The sequence below is a fragment of the Sciurus vulgaris genome (genome assembly GCF_902686455.1).
Source record: "Sciurus vulgaris genome assembly, chromosome: 8".
Taxonomy (NCBI): Eukaryota; Metazoa; Chordata; class Mammalia; order Rodentia; family Sciuridae; genus Sciurus; species Sciurus vulgaris.
Genome location: NC_136468.1, coordinates 11711580 through 11731221, shown reverse-complemented (window position 1 = coordinate 11731221; position 19642 = coordinate 11711580). Strand labels below are relative to the sequence as shown.

Sequence of the window (19642 nt, the reverse complement as noted above, 5' to 3'; positions counted from 1 at the left end):
AAATAAAATGAAGCCCACATAGGGGTTTTTAAATTAGCTGCACTGAAAGAAGAAAAATGAAAAATAGTAAAATTAATTCTAAGATATTTAATGGGATAGACCTAAACATCAGCATTTTACCATGCAATCTGTGTAAAAATAATAATGAGATATGGTATGTTCTTCTTTTACAGGTGTAATCTCCAACATCCACAATGTATTTCACCTGATTGCCCATCTACGGCCAGACAAGCGCAGCTAAGTGCCCTGGTAGCTTGTGACCACAACCTGGGGGGAGCAGGTGTAGAAAAAGCAGATACCAGTGAAGACACCAAGCCCTGCTTCCGGGGCCCACAGGGAACGTGGTGGGAGAAAAAGCAGCCCAAGCTGCAGTACCACTGTGGCTTCTGAGCATCACCCTCCTTGGGTGAGAACACAGTCTCTGCAGGAGTTAGAAGGTAAAGATGCTACAAGTACAGGGGCCTCTAGGGAAGACAGCCATGGACTGCAGAGGTCACTGAAGGGGAAATGCTGTGTCCTGTGAGCGATACTTCCCCAATCTCCCCAGCCCCAGCCACTGGTAAACAAATTCTATTCTCTGTTTCTATGAGTTCACAGATACATGAAATCATGCAGTATTTGCTTTCCTGTCCTCGGCTTATTTCAGTCAACACAAAGTCCTCCGGGTTCGTCCATGTCTCTCAAATGACAGGATTTCTTTTTTCTGTTTTCTAAGGCTGATCAGTATTCCACTGTGTACACCGATCCCACTTTCTTTATCCATCTGTTTGTTGACGGACACTCAGGGTGATCAGGCTGATTCCATGTCTCAGCCATGGTGACCGGTGCTGCAATGAACACAGGGATATAGAGAGCTTCTAACATACACTGATTTCATGTTCCTTAAAAAAAAAAATACCTAGTAGTGGCATTGCAAGATCATATGCTAGCTTTACTTTTAATTCTTTAAGGAACTCTGTTCCAAAATGGGTGTACTAATTTACATTCCTACCAACAGCATAAAAGCGTTCATTTTATTCCACATCCTTGTTAACAATTGTTATTGTTCATATTTTTGATAACAGCCATTCTGACAGGTGTGAAATGGGTTTACGTTTGCAGTTTCCTGATGATTAGTGATGCTGGAATGTTTTATAATATATTTGTGATCACATACATATAACTACCCAACACATAACTATTATGTCATATTAATTAGTATAGAAAATAAGAAAAACAAGACAAAACAAAAACATCCTGACTAATTTCCATACATTTCCTATACTCAAGTCTGGATATTTTACATTATTTGCTAGCATGGAGTTGGGTGGGAGTAAGTGTTTCCATTGACTTTTCATGTGCCATCAAATTTGGCAAAAAGAATTTTGTAATCCTGGATTAATGCACTGGAGATCTGACCATAGTGTTGTACACAATGTAAATGGCCGCATGAGCATACTCATGTTACATGACCCCCTGTGCCTTAGGCGGCTCATCCTTAAAGACAGGGATGGTTGAAATTCACCAACATATTTTTCAAGATTCCCTTCACTTCTTTTGCTCCATGTAAAGTTCTCTGGTTTCTACCATAATAAGTTAAATAACAATCATACCTACTTTGTTTAGAAATTAAGTGTAAAATTTGGCTTTGCATTATTTGTCTTAATACAATCGTGACAAGACTAGTTCAGGCATATCTAACACCAAAAGAAGAAGCAATTTCACTTTTCTATGATAGCAGCAAAAATCTTTCAGTAACCAAATTACAAGTTTTTCTCTGATCTCAAAGAGTTTAGATAGGAAGTCTACAGTGAGGGACAGTGACGGTCAGCATACATTAATCACATCTTACGTTCCATAAATTGAGAGCTGGAGATGCATAAATGGACAATTTCCTTGTGGCTCTTACTCATAAATAGGGTGGTTGTATAATTTAATGTACAAAGTGAAACATTTGGGAAGTGAAGGGGGCATTATAAATAATGACCCAAGAATGCAGGCCTCAACCAGGACTCTGCCATGCACACCAAAGCACATGTTCTCTCCACTGCTGGAGAGTTAAGACTGACATGAGCAAAACCAACCCAACACAAAAAAACACCAGGGTCTAAAAAGATTTAGATATGATGCTTAACTAGCTTCTTTACCTTTCAAACATCTCTACGTTATGTTATGTTATGCCACAAAGCAGCCCTTAGGAAATGCAAAAAAATAGAGATACTGCCTTGTGTTCTATCAGATCATAATGGACTGAGAGTAGAAATCAATGACAAAGTAAAAAAAGGAAATTACTCCAACACTTGGAGACTAAATAATATGCTATTGAATGAAACATGGATAACAAAAAACATCAGGGAGGAGATTAAAAAATTCTTAGAGGTCAATGAGAATGATGATACAACATATCAAAATCTCTGGGACACTATGAAAGCGGTACTAAGAGGAAAATACATTGCATGGAGCGCATTCCAGAAAAGAATGAAAAGTCAACAATTAAATGACCAAATATTACAGCTCAAAGCCCTAGAAAAAGAAGAACAGAATAACAGCAAAAGTAGTAGAAGACAGGAAATAATTAAAATCAGAGCTGAAATCAATGAAATTAAAACAAAAGAAACTATTCAAAAAAAATGACAAAACAAAAAGTTGGTTCTTTGAGAAAGTAAACAAAATAGATAAACCCTTAGCCACACTAACAAAGAGAAGGAGAGAGAAGACTCAAATTACTAAAATACATGATGCAAAAGGAAATATCACAACAGATACCACTGAGATACAGAACATAATGAGAAGCTACTTTGAAAATCTGTATTCCAACAAAATAGAAACTACTGAAGACACTGACAAATTTCTAGAGACATATGCTCCTCCCAAACTGAACCAGGAGGACATACCCGATTTAAACAGATCAATATCAAGCAATGAAATAGAAGAAGCCATTAAAAATCTACCACTCAAGAAAAGCCCAGGACCAGAAGGATTCTCAGCCGAGTTCTACAAGACCTTCAAAGAAGAACTCATTCCAATACTTCTCAAAGTATTCCAGGAAATAGAAAAGGAGGGTACCCTACCGAACTCATTCTATGAAGCTAATATCACCCTCATATGCAAACCAGGAAAAGACACATCAAGGAAAGAAAATTTTAGACCAATATCCTTGATGAATATAGATGCTAAGATCCTTAACAAAATATTGGCAAACCATATCCAAAAACATATTAAGAAAATTGTGCACCACGATCAAGTGGGGTTCATTCCTGGAATACAAGGATGGTTTAACATCTGTAAATCAATAAACGTAATCCATCATATCAATAGACTTAAGGATAAGAATCATATGGTTATTTCAATTGATGCAGAAAAAGCATTTGACAATATACAACACCCCTTCATGCTGAAAACACTAGAAAAAATAGGGATAGTAGGAACATACCTGAACATTGTAAAGGCTATTTATGCTAAGCCCATAGCCAAGATCATTCTTAATGGAGAAAAATTGAAACCATTCCCTTTAAAAACAGGAACAAGACAGGGATGTCCTCTTTCACCACATCTATTCAACATTGTCCTTGAAACTCTAGCCAGAGCAATTAGGCAGACTAAAGAAATTAAAGGGCTATGAATAGGAAAAGAGGAACTTAAGCTGTCACTATTTGCAGATGACATGATTCTATATTTAGAGGATCCAAAAACCTCCTCCAGAAAACTTCTAGACCTCATCAATGAATTCAGCAAAATAGCAGGCTATAAAATCAACATGCATAAATCTACAGCATTTTTATATGCATGCGATGAAACAGCTGAAAGGGAAATGAGGAAAACAACTCCACTTGCAATAGCCTCAAAAAAAATGAAATACTTGGGTATCAATCTAACCAAAGACGTAAAAGATCTCTACAATGAAAAGTACAAAACACTGAAGAAAGAAATTAAGGAAGACCTTAGAAGATGGAAAGATCTCCCATGTTCTTGGATAGGCAGAATTAATATTGTCAAAATGGCCATACTACCAAAAGTGCTATACAGATTCAATGCAATTTCAATTAAAATCCCAATGATGTACCTCACAGAAATAGAGCAAGCAATCATGAAATTCATCTGGAAGAATAAGAAACCCAGAATAGCTAAAGCAATCCTTAGCAGGAAGAATGAAACAGGGGGTATCACAATACCAGAACTTCAACTATACTACAAAGCAATAGTAACAAAAACAGCATGGTATTGGCACCAAAATAGACAGGTAGATCAATAGTACAGAATAGAGGACACAGACACAAACCCAAATAAATACAATTTTCTGATACGAGACAAAGGTGCCAGAAATATGCAATGGAGAAAAGATAGCCTCTTCAACAAATGGTGCTGGGAAAACTGGAAATCCATATGCAACAGAATGAAACTAAACCCATATCTCTCACCCTGCACAAAAATCAACTCAAAATGGATCAAGGACCTTGAAATCAGACCAGAGACCCTGCATCTTATAGAAGAAAAAGTAGGTCCAAATCTTCACCTTGTTGGCCTAGGATCAGACTTCCTTAACAGGACTCCCATAGCACAAGAAATAAAAGCAAGAATCAATAACTGGGATAGATTCAAACTACATAGCTTTCTCTCAGCAAAGGAAACTATCAGCAATGCGAAGAGAGAGCCTACAGAGTGGGAGAATATCTTTGCCTCTCATACTTCCGATAGAGCACTAATTTCTAGAATCTATAAAGAACTCAAAAAACTCTACACCAAGAATACAAATAACTCAATCAACAAATGGGCTAAGGAAATGAACAGACACTTCACAGACGAAGATGTACAAGCAATCAACAGATATATGAAAAAATGTTCAACATCTTTAGTAATAAGAGAAATGCAAATCAAAACTACACTAAGATTCCATCTCACCCCAATTAGAATGGCGATTATCAAGAACACAAGCAACAATAGGTGTTGGAGAGGATGTGGGGAAAAAGGTACACTCATACACTGCTGGTGGAACTGCAAATTAGTGCAGCCACTCTGGAAAGTGGAGATTCCTTAGAAAACTTGGAATGGACCTACCATTTGACCCAGCTATCCCACTCCTCGGCCTATATCCAAAGGACTTAAAATCAGCACACTTCAGAGATACAGCCACATCTATGTTCATAGCGTCTCAATTCACAATAGCCAGACTATGGAACCAACCTAGATGCCCTTCAATTGATGAATGGATAAAGAAACTGTGGTATATATATACAACGGAATATTACTCAGCTATAAAGAATAGAATTATGGCATTTGCAGGCAAATGGATGAAATTGGAGAATATCATGTTAAGTGAGATAAGCCAATCTCAAAAATCCAAAAGAGGAATGATCTCACTGATAAGCGGATGATGACACTTAATGGGGGTGGGAGTGGGACAAGAATGGAAAAAAAAAAAACAAAAAACAAAAAACATCTCTACGTACTATGCTGGGGTTTCAGAAAGATGACAAAAGTGTTTGGTCCAATTAAATTTGTTGCTTTCATTTGAAGACAGAAGACTCAGTACAGTTTATAGAGGACAGACTTTGATCAAGATAGAGCAAAAACAGATCAACTGAAAGAAGTCAGTAATATCCAATTACTACATAGAAATAAAAAAAAAACTTCAGCAATATCAAAGAATGTTTTAGTAAGTCTGTAAAATAATTCCCATGATGGATGTGAAAATGAGAAACCAGAGAAATTAAAGACCACACAGTTTATGGCAGCAGATATACTGACAAACACAGAACATTGGCAGCTGTGGAATAGACACCTTGGGATCCTGTTTCAGTTCCAGCCAGGTCACATTTTACTTTAAGTCCCAGTCGAATGTCAGTCTGTTTGGGTAAGGAATAAATAGTACCTCTTAAAATGACAAGATAATGAGGTTTCCATCCATGCAGAAGTTCAGGAAAATTCAGAATTTCTCTCAAATAATTCTCTCTCAGGCCTCCCTGTCAACAGCCTTAATTCATGCGTCAGTTTCCCACAGACAACCCGACTGGCCTTCTGCCTGTCCTTCTTACCTGCACTGCTGCCTCTATAATAACCAAGCAATCTTCCACTCAGTAATGAGATCAAGTTTTCTGTATCTCAAATCTGTTCTTGCCAATGTTCTGCTTAAAATTAAGTATTGGCCTTCCTGGATCCCCAAGATAAAATCCAATCTCCTCCAATGCTGTCCCACAAATTACTTCCTCAACTCTTCACCCCATGTTTACATCCTAGAAATACTTTAGTTCTCAGAAAACACCACAGAATTGTCCCCTCCTTCCCCTGAAAGGAAGGGTGTGATTTGGGTAGGATGCTTAGCTCCACCACCTAAAAAAAAAACCAAACTTCTTTGGACAGAGTAATTCCGTTCTACTTTGTCCAACTATAAAGACAATGTTATGATTTCATAGACAGGTTTGTTCTAGAACACAGAGCCGAAGCAGCTTTCGTCACACTTATCCCTCGCAGTTCAGGAGACGGGAAGGGCAGGATCAAGGTTCCAACAGATTCAGTTCTGCTGAGGGCCCTCTTCCTAGTCTGCAGATCCACTCCCTGCATCTGCACATGGCACAAAGCTGAAGCACGCTCCCTGCCACTTCAGAAGGACTAATTCCATTCACGAAGGCTTGCGACAGTTTGGATAACTGTCCCCCAAAGGTCCGGCTGTTAAAAGGTTTGGCCTGTCGCTTACAGCTACTAGAAGGCAGTGGAAGCTGGGACCCTAGTGGGACTTCGTGGTCATGAGGAGCATATCCTTGAAGGTGACTGAGGTGCTGGTCTCTTTCTATCGCTTATGCTTCCCAGCCAGGCAGGAATGGATGGCTCCGCCTCATGCTGCCAGCCTGATACACTCCCTCACCCAGAGCAACTGGCCCAACCGATTATAGACTAACACCCCCAAACTGTGAGTCAAAATCAACCTTCTCTCCACATAAGTTGATTATCTCAGGTATTTGCCATAGTGGTCAGAAGCTGAAGAACACAGGGCTCCACCCTCATGATCCAAAGTCCCCATTTCCTAGTACCTTCACATTGGGGATCAGGATTTTCAACACACGAATTCTGTGTGGAAGCCACCATTCAGTCCATAGCACATGCTACACAATTTTTTTTTTAATACACTACTTTAAAGATAAGTTTTTAAATAGCAGGGGGGAGGGCGTCACATTTCTATATGAATTATAGTGAGCAACGCATCCCAGGTCTGTTTGTATTTGGCAAATCATGGAGACAGTGAGAAGCTTCTACGCTGAAGCTTCTGTCAGCTGTAAACCACAATCGCCTGGCGAGAGCATGGCATGGCAGCCCAGGCGGCTGAAACCCTCACCCCCACTCTAGTACTGATGTCCCTGACCTCTCTGGAGAGCTCAGAGGACTGGGAGGAGGAAGTCTGGCTGGCAGCAGATCTGAAGCACTGGCCTGGGCGGCTGCTGTGAATGAAACCAGAAGAGACTGCCCATGGCAACGAGGCTCTGTGTGTGGACCCCTCCCTGCCAGTCCAGCCTGCTTGCTGGCGGAAGGACATCAGTGTCAAGGTTGCCCTGATAAAGTGTGCATGCATGACTACTACTTTCTCTCCTGTGACCTACACTTCAACATCCCCAAATTAAGGGTTTTACCTTTAGCTTCAAATACTAGGAACAGACACTGGCATCGTGGTAGTGATATCTCTAGGACTTGGATGAGTCACCCCCTCCACCGGGAGAGAAGAGTCTTTGGACCCTCTAGACTGGGAAGGGTGCACTTCTAATGGGCTTCTCACCATCATATCAGATTTCTTCTGCAGCACAAGTGACAACCTATCAGCACAGTATGACACAGGGGCATGCATCCCAAAGGACAGCAAAATCATAGCATATGAACCTGGGTCTCATTCAGTTTGCATTTCTCAATCAACAATACTTGGCAGAGAGGTTGGCACATAGAAAACAGATGTTTGTTAGCTGAACAGTTAGTTCTAGCAGAGAGAGAGAGAGAGAGAGAGAGAGAGAGAGAGAAACCTCATTACCAAGTATACACTCTAAGGCTAATGTCTAAGGACCTCATTTCTTTCCCAAAGTTCTAATGGAGGACCAAAGTGACATTTTTCAAAGAACATTGTAATTGGTTCTTTTATTACTATCTTAGAATTTCCATCCTTCAATTCAGCTTGAAAACAACCATTACATTGTTTTCTAAGTTAAATTGTGATATTCTGTTTCAAATTCCTTATTTAGAGATTAAAGATTTACCCTGTGTTGACCCTGACAACTCAAACCAATGCGTGCTGTGCCCATTCTTCCTCCCTGAAACTCTTTCTGCCTTTCTTTCTGACTTTCAGGTAGCCTTGAAGTATCTGTCAAGGCACTTGAGTTGCAGGTACTCTAGTCTTGACAGCGTACAGGATAATGACTTTGTTAAATCCCAGAAAAATGAAATGCTTTTCTCATTTCTCCTGGACCAGGTTTTGACTGTTTTAGTTAAATGTGTCAAGGTTGGTTGCAGTAAAAAAGGCGTTCTTGCCCACAAAGGTGTCTTGAGTACTAATATTTCCTTGATTAACCAGACTATAGGTTCTCCTGCCACAAAAATGAGATCCCTGGAGATGGGACATTTTTCCATATAAACAAAAACAACAGTGTGCTGTCTATAAAAATATTGAAATTCATTATTTTTCTTCCCCATGTAAATGCACCAAGGAGTAGTAGAAGCAAATTTGCATGTATTTACATTTCTCTGTATCAGGAACTGAGTGGCAAGGAGAGCTGAAGAGAATAAATAAAACACACCCTCATGAGCTTTTTTTTTTACATGATTATATTCAGCTTATCTCTGCTGAAAATTAAATTATTTGAGGAGAAAAGTGAGGAATATATTTATGAGTGAGTACAATTACATAAAATCTGGGTCTGTATAAATAAATAGAATGGATATTATAAAACGTTCTAGAGGTAATTATCCTTTCCAAACCTCACACTGTCAGGACATGAAGATTCTTCCAGGGAAAAGGAATTCCCAGGTATTCTTTTAAATTACAGAGGTTGAGAGAAATGGAAAGATGAACTACTTATGGTTTGGAATGTTCATAATACGGAGCACTGCCTCTTGAAAATGGCAGTGGAAAATGAAAGTATGGCTTAGATCATATTCAGAAACAATTATTAGATACTTGAGAGTAGATGTTGAAAGGATATTATAATTTGTGTTACATAAATGTTGCCCCTAGAAGCTAAAATTGTTGCTTGGTAGACAAAAAGAAAAATAGAAAAGAAAGTTTAAAAATGCATTATTAAAACCCCACTCTAAAAATAGCAGGTATTTTTCACTCTGGCTAAAAACTTTCTAATATACATGCTGCTCTATTGAAGTTGAATCTCTTAAAGGATATTAATAGTCATTATTTCCCTTTCTGTGGAAAATGGGTCATGAGGTCCCAGGAAATAGACCCCCGTGTCCTCCTTCTTCAGTCCTTCCCACCACTCGGAACATTGGAAAAATGGCAGATGATTTTCCAAACCATTTGGAAACAGACTGACTTTAGCAGAGACGCTTTTGTCTCAGAAGACTCGTATTTCTGCACTGGTGCTCATTTTTTTAATAGCCATTATCCTCTCTTGCATCTTGATGATTCATTTTCACCCAACAATTTTTTGCTTTGCTTCACCCATAAAATAACTCTCAGTTGCATATTATTGTCTAAAATGATACATGAAATGCTTGGTTTCCACATCTGGATGAAATAATTTGACTATTTGTAGTATTTTTTGGTGTATTATTTCCTCAAAGCTTACTGGTATAAAACTCTCCTCACTTTTTATTGTCCAGTTTATACTAGGTAGCTTTCAGATTTGCTAAGTGCAATCATTAGGTTTTGCAATCTGGTGCAATACAAATAGTTTATGTTAATTATCCCCTTTCCACCTTCCGGGAGAACAGAGAGCATTTTGATTGCAAATTTTGCACTTGGTCATTAACACTTTGGTTTCTAGATTTGCAGTGGATCATTTTATAAGGACAAATGAAAATGTTAAAAGTATTACCCTAGTGACATTTATTACTTCTTGCAATTCAGTAAGTTTGTGTCAGCTAAAACATGTATACAAAAGAGCTGATCACCTTCTTATTCTCAGGTTTACCTTCAAGTTAATCACAATGCGATTTGCTATTTTGCTAAATGTGTTCCATATCTATGAGCATTACAGTCAATCTATGATCTGGGATAAAATATTTGCTCAATGGTAATTACCTCTTTGAAATTATTTACAGGTATGCTCTTAAAAAATAAGAATTCTTAGTGTCAATTTAGAGGCATCTAAAATATCTAGTACAAATGGATAAGGAAATAGAATTACAATATAATCAGTGAAATTTAATTTCACATAACTTCCTAATGTTTAAAAATATTTTGATCTAGCTGTTCCCACTGGGAATCATATACATTCACACAAATGCTTGGAAGAGCAGCACATAGTAGGTCCAGGAGAGAGGCTAGTGTTGTCCGTAAGGACCTTACTTCTACGCCACACATCTGGATTTCAGTATTTGCCACCTGCTGCTATGGGATACTGTGTTACCCACAGAATGCTGAGCAGAACAGCTACTGGAGAAGCAGAGGGTCATGGAAGCAGAAAAACATTTTCTACTTCCAGTCCTGAGAGTGAAGGGTGGAAAGTGGGTACTACAGGATTCCATGTCCTCCTCTGACTCTAGTGGCACATTTGGGGATACTGAGGTTTAGCACCCGTCACAAAGAAGGATGTATTTAGATAGATTAAGATTTTCTCCTGATCACCTAATTGATCACCACTAAAATGTACATTGACCCCAAAAAACTATCTCTGTTGAGTAATCACATTGTTTCAGGTTGTTTTTTTTTTTTTTTTTTTTTTTTTTTTTTTTTCAGCCATGATTTAGGTATAAGCAAATCATTTCTTTAAAATTTTCTGTTAATATGGTGGACATTCACCATTATGGATGCAGATACCCCCACGTGTCCTGGGAAGGGAAGCTCAGGATCACAAGGGGACATTGTACAATCTATTAAGCAGTTTCAGGATGTTCTATTACATGTACATTATTCTTACAGAAGTCCTCAATATATAGTTTCTTTCTCCATCTGCAGTGTCTGCATCTTTGCAATGCTGTATTTCAAACTAAAATTCTCCTTTTCACATAAGGTCAGGGTGTGCTGTGCAGAGGAGCCCCACAGCAACCAAATCTGTAACTCTCTGAATTAATAGGAAATTTTGTCTGGCAAGTTAGTCATCAAGCTGAGATTCCTGGTAAGCAGATAAACTTAACCCTTGTCCCGGGGCCTATAAAAGCCTGCCTTTCCTCTGCAGGGATGGATTAGGTTGCCACAGCCTCTAAGGTAGTAAGCTTTTTATATCCGTAGCAACATCTCCCGAGTCACTTCAAAGCACTGGGTTTATCTATTTTCTCTTGTTGCACAGCACCATAAAAAAGATTGCTGGACTCTAAGAAGAAAGAGAAACAGAGATGTGAATTCCTCTTTTGAAGCCTTCTCCAAAATGATCTAGGAAACAATCTGCTAGCACTCAATGCCCAGAAATCTTTATCTTCTCCTCGCTTCCTTGTCTGATACTTAGCCTGCACAGCATTTGTTTCAAAACATGAATGTATAAGTAATTATTTTAGCCCTTGACAAACAGAACGTTAGCTATGTATTCAAAAGCAAGGAGTGGTATATCTAGACATTTTAATGTTTAGCTGAATTGTGTGTGTATATGTGCATGCTGCCTGTGTATCATGTTACTTTCTAGAATTTCATAAACATTTGCTATTTAGGTTGCAACATTCCTTTGAGGTAGACAGGCACAGGTAAAAAAGGCAGTGAAACTTGTCATAAAAGTCTTATGATGCCTCAGTTATAGAGCTGATGTTGGAATTATACAGTACTGCTTTCATTATTCCTTCACGAAAGTTAGCAAGATTTATTACTGTCAAGTTCACAATGGCTTATGAGACAATCTCTATGTATCCTCATTTTTTAGCTCTTGACTTTTGAAAGTTTAGAAATTGGAAAAAGGAAAACAGGTCCAAGAAGTTATAACATACCAATTAAAGAGATGAAAAGAAGGTATATGAACTCTATAATTTTTAATTACAAATAATACATATCCTTTCAAAGTTATAGATGATCAAATAATCATAAATAATAATATAATATTGGATATTTAATAATATATTGTGTTCACCAGCTTTTTGTCACTATGACAAAAATATCTGAGAAGAACAATTTAGAGGACAAGAAAGTCTATTTTGGGCTCACGATTTCAGGATTCATTTCTTGGTCTGCCAATTCTATCACTCTGGGCCTGAGTGAGGAAGAACATCATGGTGGAAGGGTATGGTATAGGAAAGCTGCTCAGTCCCTAGAAGATAGGAACCAGAGAAAACTACTTGTTAGGGACAAAATATTATTTCCCTAAGAGCATGCCCTTAGTGATGTACTTCCTCCAACCATATCCTACCCACATTCAGTTACCACCCAGTGATTCATTCAAATTATTACTCCACCAAATGGATTAATCCACTGATTAGGTAAGTCTTCATGATCTAATCATACTACCTGTGAACATCCTGCATTGTCTAACGTATGAGTTTTGGGGGCACACAGGCATATAGTGAGTATTTAAATACATTCATAGCTTTCTACCATCCTGCAGCTAGAAAGAGTGCCAGGCCTATCCAAAGCACTTGAGCATCTAATCTCTAATTACAATGCTTTGGAGATGGATCTTTGAGGAAAGTTCAAGGTAGGATCATTACTTTTAATAACTATAGTCATTATCTCAAATGGTAAAGATGAGGTAGGTGTTGCAGTATCTGGTCACGTGTTCCAGGAGAATTAACATGACCTTATGAATGCTTTCAAGAAGACTCCCAGAGAGTTCTATAAGTCAATGAGGTTTGTCACAATGTCCTGTGGATTTGTACTGATGTTACCAGAAATGCATTTATTCACTGAACAAATATTTATTGAATAAATAATGATGGGAAAAAATTAAAGCAGATGCACATTGAAGGTATAGCATACAAATTTCAGTATGAGGATGGAATGAAGGGAGCAAAGAGAAGCTAACAAACAAGCCAGGTAAAAAAGATGAATGTCTGAGCTAATGTAGTGGCAACAAGACTGCAAAGAATGAAGTCTGCAAAGACAGGGAGGTCTGGGAGTTGGCAGAGTAAAACATAAGGTTACTCCTAGATTCTGGCCAGGCAGATGGACAGCAGTGTCACTGAGTGAGACAGGAAATACACAAAGAGAAAATAGAAGATCTTCATGAGAAAAATGATGAATTTTGCCTTAGACACTGAAATGAAGTTTCTCTGGCCTTCCAGGTAGTAGGTGAAATACAGCTTTGGAGTTTACGATTAGAGATATCAATGAGTGAGTTAATGTCACACAAGTGGTAGCAGAAGCTAGGAGAAACAATATAAAGAGAAATGGGTCAACAAGCAAAGGTCTATGGAGAAAGTGCAGGTGGAAAGGAGGTGGAAGGAGTTCATAGGCCGGGAAAAGAGTGCAGGAAAACAGGAGTAAGTCCTTCTAGAACCCACACTGATAAAAATATTTGCAGGAGCAGACCTACCTTTGAATGAGTCCCACCACAATGTGACATTCATCCCTTGGGAAAATGTGAAGTTTGGGGGAACCTGGGCTGTCCCTACAGTTTAAGCACCATCAAGAATTCAGCCAAGACTTTCTGGAAGAACTAGTGTTCATGTAAAACACTTGTCTAAACACGTGGAGAGACACACAACTTGAAACTTCTTGAGGACACCCTTTAAAGGTGAGAGAATCCACAAAATGCATTGCTGATTTCCCTGTTAAGGAGCATTTGTCTAATCAGTTTTACCATGAGTCATGTCTCAAAAGGATTCAACTTGTTCCATGGTGAATCTTTTTATTCTGGAATAAGTTTTGGTTTACAAAAAAGTTGTAAAGATAGTACAGAGAGTATAACCTTCACCCAGTTACCTCAGTGTTAACATCTTTGTGTACTCTGGTACATTGGTCACAACTAGTATTGACATTGGTCACCACTAATAACTGAACTCTAGAATTTATTCACATTTTACTAGCTTTCCACTAATATCCTTTTTGCCTCTCAGAATACAAGTCAGGGTACCAAACTGCACTTAGTTGTTATGTCTTCTCCATCTTCCCTGGTCTGTAACCATTTCTCAGTTTTTCATTTTTCACAACCTTAAAAATACTGGTCAGGTATTAATATCCTTCAATTTTGTGTTCCCTGAATTTTTAAGGTTAAATTGCAATTTTGAGTTAAACTGTAAGCATCTTTCTTATCCTATATCCAGACAGAAGGATTCATGCTATCAAATGAATTATCACTAATAATGTTAACTTTGATCACTTGATCATGATGGTATCTTCTAGGTTTCTCTACAGTCATATTAGTATTTTTCCCATTCCAGAATATATTAATACATTACATACACACATTTTTAATCTTGCTTCAGATCTGGCCAAATATACTAGTTCACAGAACAGGTAGTGCAGACACCAGTGTACCCTGGGTGATAATTCAGCACCGCCCTGGTTCCTCCTGCTACCCTACAAGCCAGGTCTTCCCGCAGTCAGTGATTAGTCCAGTCAGATATAAATGAGTCCTAAATTTGATTTTCAATTGAGTAGCAAAAGATATTTAGAATTAACATAAAATAAGTCATTAGAATATTATGAAGAAAAATGTACACCCAAATCCAAACCTGATGGCTAGTGGATATAATAGGTTGAAAACTCATAGTATTTGCTGATGTATAAAGATAATTCATCTACCTCAGACATGCCATGTAAGAATTAAGTGAAAAGACAATCTATAATTTCTTTAAAAAGTCCTCATAGTCAACAATGGAGAACTTCAATTCAGACATAATTAAATAGCATAGAAAATATCCTAATGTGTATAAATCACAATTTAGCATTTATTCAGGGTACTCAAAGAATAAAAATTAATTTACTTATATGTATAAACCCATATTCTTTATATAGTATTTACCTATAGTCATTAATATTTATGTGTGTATAAATAAAATTTAGTCTCTTAATCTCATTCATAGTACCTGCCCAGTATCCTGCATCATTTGATTAAAAAACTGCTTAAAAAGCAATGTGGTGTAAGGGGGATAAAATGTAGTCGAGTTCTGTCAAATAAAACTGGTATGGGTTTATGTCTCTAAAACATGTAGATGGAAATTAATGGCGACTATTCAAATTTTGTCTAATAACGTCTATGTTTGAAACGTCAGCACTTGAAATAACTGATTCTATTGCCACATAATACTAGTAAATATCTTAAAGAAACCTATCTTGTTATTCTTAGGACCTTATAATCTAAATTTATTACTGCTTCATCCTAAAGAACATGCATCTTATATTTTTAGATGGTTGGAGAAATAGCTTTTAATGTTTTCCACTGAATCCCATGGCTTGGATCTCCAGAGTGTATCACAGCTTTAGAATATGTGCTGTTTGAAGATTCAGACATATCAGATGGTATTCTGATAATGTATTATTCATGACTCAGTTACAAACAATGTGGCAACATGAAAGCAAAGCATTACAAAGCCACATGTATCAGAGAACCCTTTTGCAGAAAAATAACAGTTGAGGGCAATTAAGTTCAAAATAGATAAATAAATTATTTTAGGAGAATTTTTCTTTAATCTCATGTTCTAGATAGTAAACTCCTTTAGGATCACAACAGAACCTAATCCAAATTCTATAAAGGTCTAATATGTTACACATCATAGTTTCTTAGCATATTAAAAGACTATTTAGCATTTCATTTATTTATATTATAATTAAAATTTTATTTCATAGTAAGGTCTCTTATCTTTGATTACACTTTGATTACAAATTCATATGTATAACTTAATAAGCAGAAAACCAGAAATATATGATAATTTGATGGGATTTATGAGGGTAAGAGAAGCATAAAAATTATTTGATACTGCTTAAAACTATTTTTGGAAGAAATTTTAAAAATTCCTCATGAAGTCATGTTGAGGTAGGAGCACGTATAGAGGGGAAACATTATATTCTAATCTGTTTTTCTCTTATTGTATCAAAGCAAATGCAATTCTATACTTCTCAATTAAATGTAAAATCAGAAGGAAGCTCCCAGAAACACTACTTTTGATTTAATACACTGCAGTTCTCCGATTCACAGAGAACACATTCCAGGATTCTCAGTGGATACCTGAAATCATAGGTGGTACCAAAAATCATAAGTACAAATTTTTATTTACCTATACATTCATTATCTATGATAAAGTTTAATTTATAATTCAGGAAGAGCAAGAGATTAGCAATGAGAGTCAATAATAAAATATAATTACAACAATATACTCGAGCAAAGTTACTTTCTCTCAAAATACCTCATCCTACTGAATCAACACTCTCCCTTCCTGTGATACTGCATGCTAACCCTACGCCCTGTGATAAGACGAAGTGAGGGGCTCTGTGACAGCATTAGGCCACTGCACCAGGGACACCTGAACACAGCCGATGATGATGTCAGTCGGGTAACAGAGACAGCAACTGAGTGGCTAATGGTAGGGTAGCATTGCCATGTGGATCTACTGGACAAAAGGGATAACTCACATTTTGGAAGGGACAGAGCAGGACTAATGAGATTTTAACATGCTATTTAAAAGGGTGCAAAATTTAAAACTTATGAATTGTTTATTTCTGGAATGTTCAGGATAATTTTTTTGGATCACAATTAACTATAGGTAACTGAAAGTGCAGAAAATGAAGACACAGATAAGGGGGGAGTGCTATTACTACTTTTTTCAGTCTAACTGAGAGCTACCTTGGAAAGTTTTAATGGTGAGTAATATGCCTTTGCTTAATCTAACTGTGCTTTTTCAAAATAGCAAACTAATCCCTATATTCTCCATCATTAAACCTCTTCAAGTTATCTGCCATCGGCTCACTGAAGTTGAAAAAGTTAAAAACATGTCATCTCCCAGAATGGCACTCGGGCATACGGAATACTTAAGTTAAAGCACTTAAAAAACAGCAGGTACAAAAGTCACTCCAACCTTCTTGCAATTTCTTAAAAGCAGGAAATGAAATGCCCATGTGCAAAAGGCAGCATCTTAATGCTCAAGGCTGAGAAGTCAAGACCAAAAAGTGTTCTGTACTGAGCGGGTTAAAATAATGCTTCTCTTTTAAGCCTCCCCACATAATTTAGTTGCTTCTTCACAATTCAATAGTCTTTGTCCAACCCAGAAGACACCAAGCTGATTCTTAAGGGGCTTCATTTATTGGCAGTGGCTCCTGTGCCACGTGAACTCTTTATTAAACAACTGTGTGTGCGTTTCTCCTACTGAATGTGCTACATCAACTTACTTCTCAGGCCGAATGGGACCCTGGGAAGATGGGTGTAGAGCATTGCTACCCAGGGCTACCGTCCTCACCTTGCCTGTGGCCCTCCTTGAAACGCTCTTCTCCACTTTGCCATCTACCTCCTATTTGTTCACTGTGTCTCGGCTCCTCTAAGAAGCCCTCCCCCTCAGTGTGTCATGCTCTGCTCTTCTGTGTGTTCCCATACGGCACAAAGTGTACCAAATATTCACGGAGCACCACTTACATGCAAAATACCACCATTAAGTGTCAAACAAGCAGACTGACCCCAGCTTCGGGGCTGTACAGTCAGGCTGAGAAGACGACTTCGGGCACTTAGAAATAATTAAGGAAATAAGCATAAGTGTTCACAATGTCCTCAAGGAGAAATAAAGGGGAATATGGAAATCTGGAGTAGCAGCACCTAGCCAAGACTAACAGTGAAGGAAAATCAGGAAAACTGTCATGCACGATCTAGGCAAAGAGAAGGAAAAACAGGATTCTAGGCCGAAGGGCAAATATGAATAAACACCTGGAGGAGGTGAGGGGAGGAAATACATCACGTTTTAGAAACAAGGAAAGGCTGGTGCAGGATACAGCTGGACCATTGGTCCAAAGCATGCCAGGGGCCTGTGGCCACCATGGCTGGCCACCACTACATTTTTCTCCAAGCAGTAGTTCACTGTTAGGCTCTAGGCAAGTGAGCTGTTCCCACCCAGCTGCAGGATGCAGCACCTGATGCCACAATGCCCAAGCTCTTTCCCTACAACCTCTAAACCACGTCTGCATTCCTCCTGAGCAGCCTCTGGTTCATGAGAAAGCACAGCTGGAGTACGAGGCAGTTGCTGCCTCTGCCCAGCACCAGTCATGTAGCAGGTACATTTATTCAGGACTCACCAGTGGGCTGGCACATCCCCATCAGGCTTTTGTGGCATATCATACCCCTTCTCCCAGTCTGAGGCTCTCGCTGGACTTGGGTCTTACTGAGTTTGATATGGGATTTTTTTTTTTTTTTGATCCTCAATGACTGAACACTATGTTATAGATACTATCAATTAACAACAAATGCAACTCACATAATTGCATTCATAGAATAATTTAAAAGCAGAAATGCTAGGAAAATTGAAACACAGTAGTGAAGATTAACAATTTTTTTTTCCTAAGAAAGTCAACATCAGCTGTATCTGAATACAGCAGATAACTTTCCATGGGCTGTTTTCTGTTTGTATTAAACAAATATTTAACTATAGCAATTTATTGCTGGAAATAGCACTGTACATTTTGTATATTCAGCAAAGGTGGAACAGAGATGAGAAATGTTCACACAATTACTTTCTTTGAATTTGCACATTGAACTATTTGCCAATTATGATAGTTAATGAGGATTTTCTTCAAAGAAAGAATAAGATTTTACTACTTCAACTTAGCAAATATATGCTAGAATAAATTTCTGATAGACTGTATTGCTAAGAAGTACATTTTTGTCAGAATTGCCTAACACCTATCCTATCCCTCTGAAAGTGTATTAGCCATGTGGTTTGAATATGTGAGCCACATGGATTGATCCCACTGCTCATTCTATTCTAAGAAGCTCATCCTCCGCCAAACACAGGAGAGGCCTATTGGAGAAGGTTGGGAGTTAAGTTTGACTTTGGTAGAAGTGATGCCCCTTTAACCTTCCCCATGTCATAATCTCCTAACTGTGCTGCTTGTGGTGTGTGGGGACAACAGGAAAACCAGTCTGAAGACAAAGTCTACGCAGCAGGGCTGAGCTCTGCAGAGCTGTGCCTGGAGACTGCCCTCTCACTTGATTACTGAGGACAGGTCCACATGCATTTCCTGTTATTACTGCTATCAAAAGCATGCTAACTCATAAGGGTATTTTCCTGGTTGAAAATTACATAATTGACCATGCATCTCAGCTTATCTAATTGCCCTGGCCAAAGAAGAAAACCAAAGATTGTCAACCAATGTTTAAGGTGTAATTTTATAGATCTGCATTAAGACAAGACCTAAATACCATTTGGAATCATTTCAACAGATACTAAAAAATAAAGCAAAATAAAAACTTGTGAATTAAATAATTAGTATGATTAAACCTTGAGATTACAGGTGAAAATCACTGAACACCCTTAAAGAATACATAAATGTGAAGCAGAAAACCTTTCTCTGGCTTAAAATATAAATATAAATACAACACATGCGCGCACATACACACGGAAAGTTGGTGTTTCATTTGTTTACATGAGAGTGTTCAATTGACAGCCCATGGCCCAAATCAAA

General features: G+C 38.0%; 1 protein-coding gene across 3 annotated transcripts in view; it reads right to left on the bottom strand.

Annotated features, from left to right (window-relative positions):
- Positions 1-19642, bottom strand: part of TPK1 (thiamin pyrophosphokinase 1) — a 309296-nt gene that overhangs the window by 43971 nt on the left and 245683 nt on the right. The window lies entirely within an intron of this gene.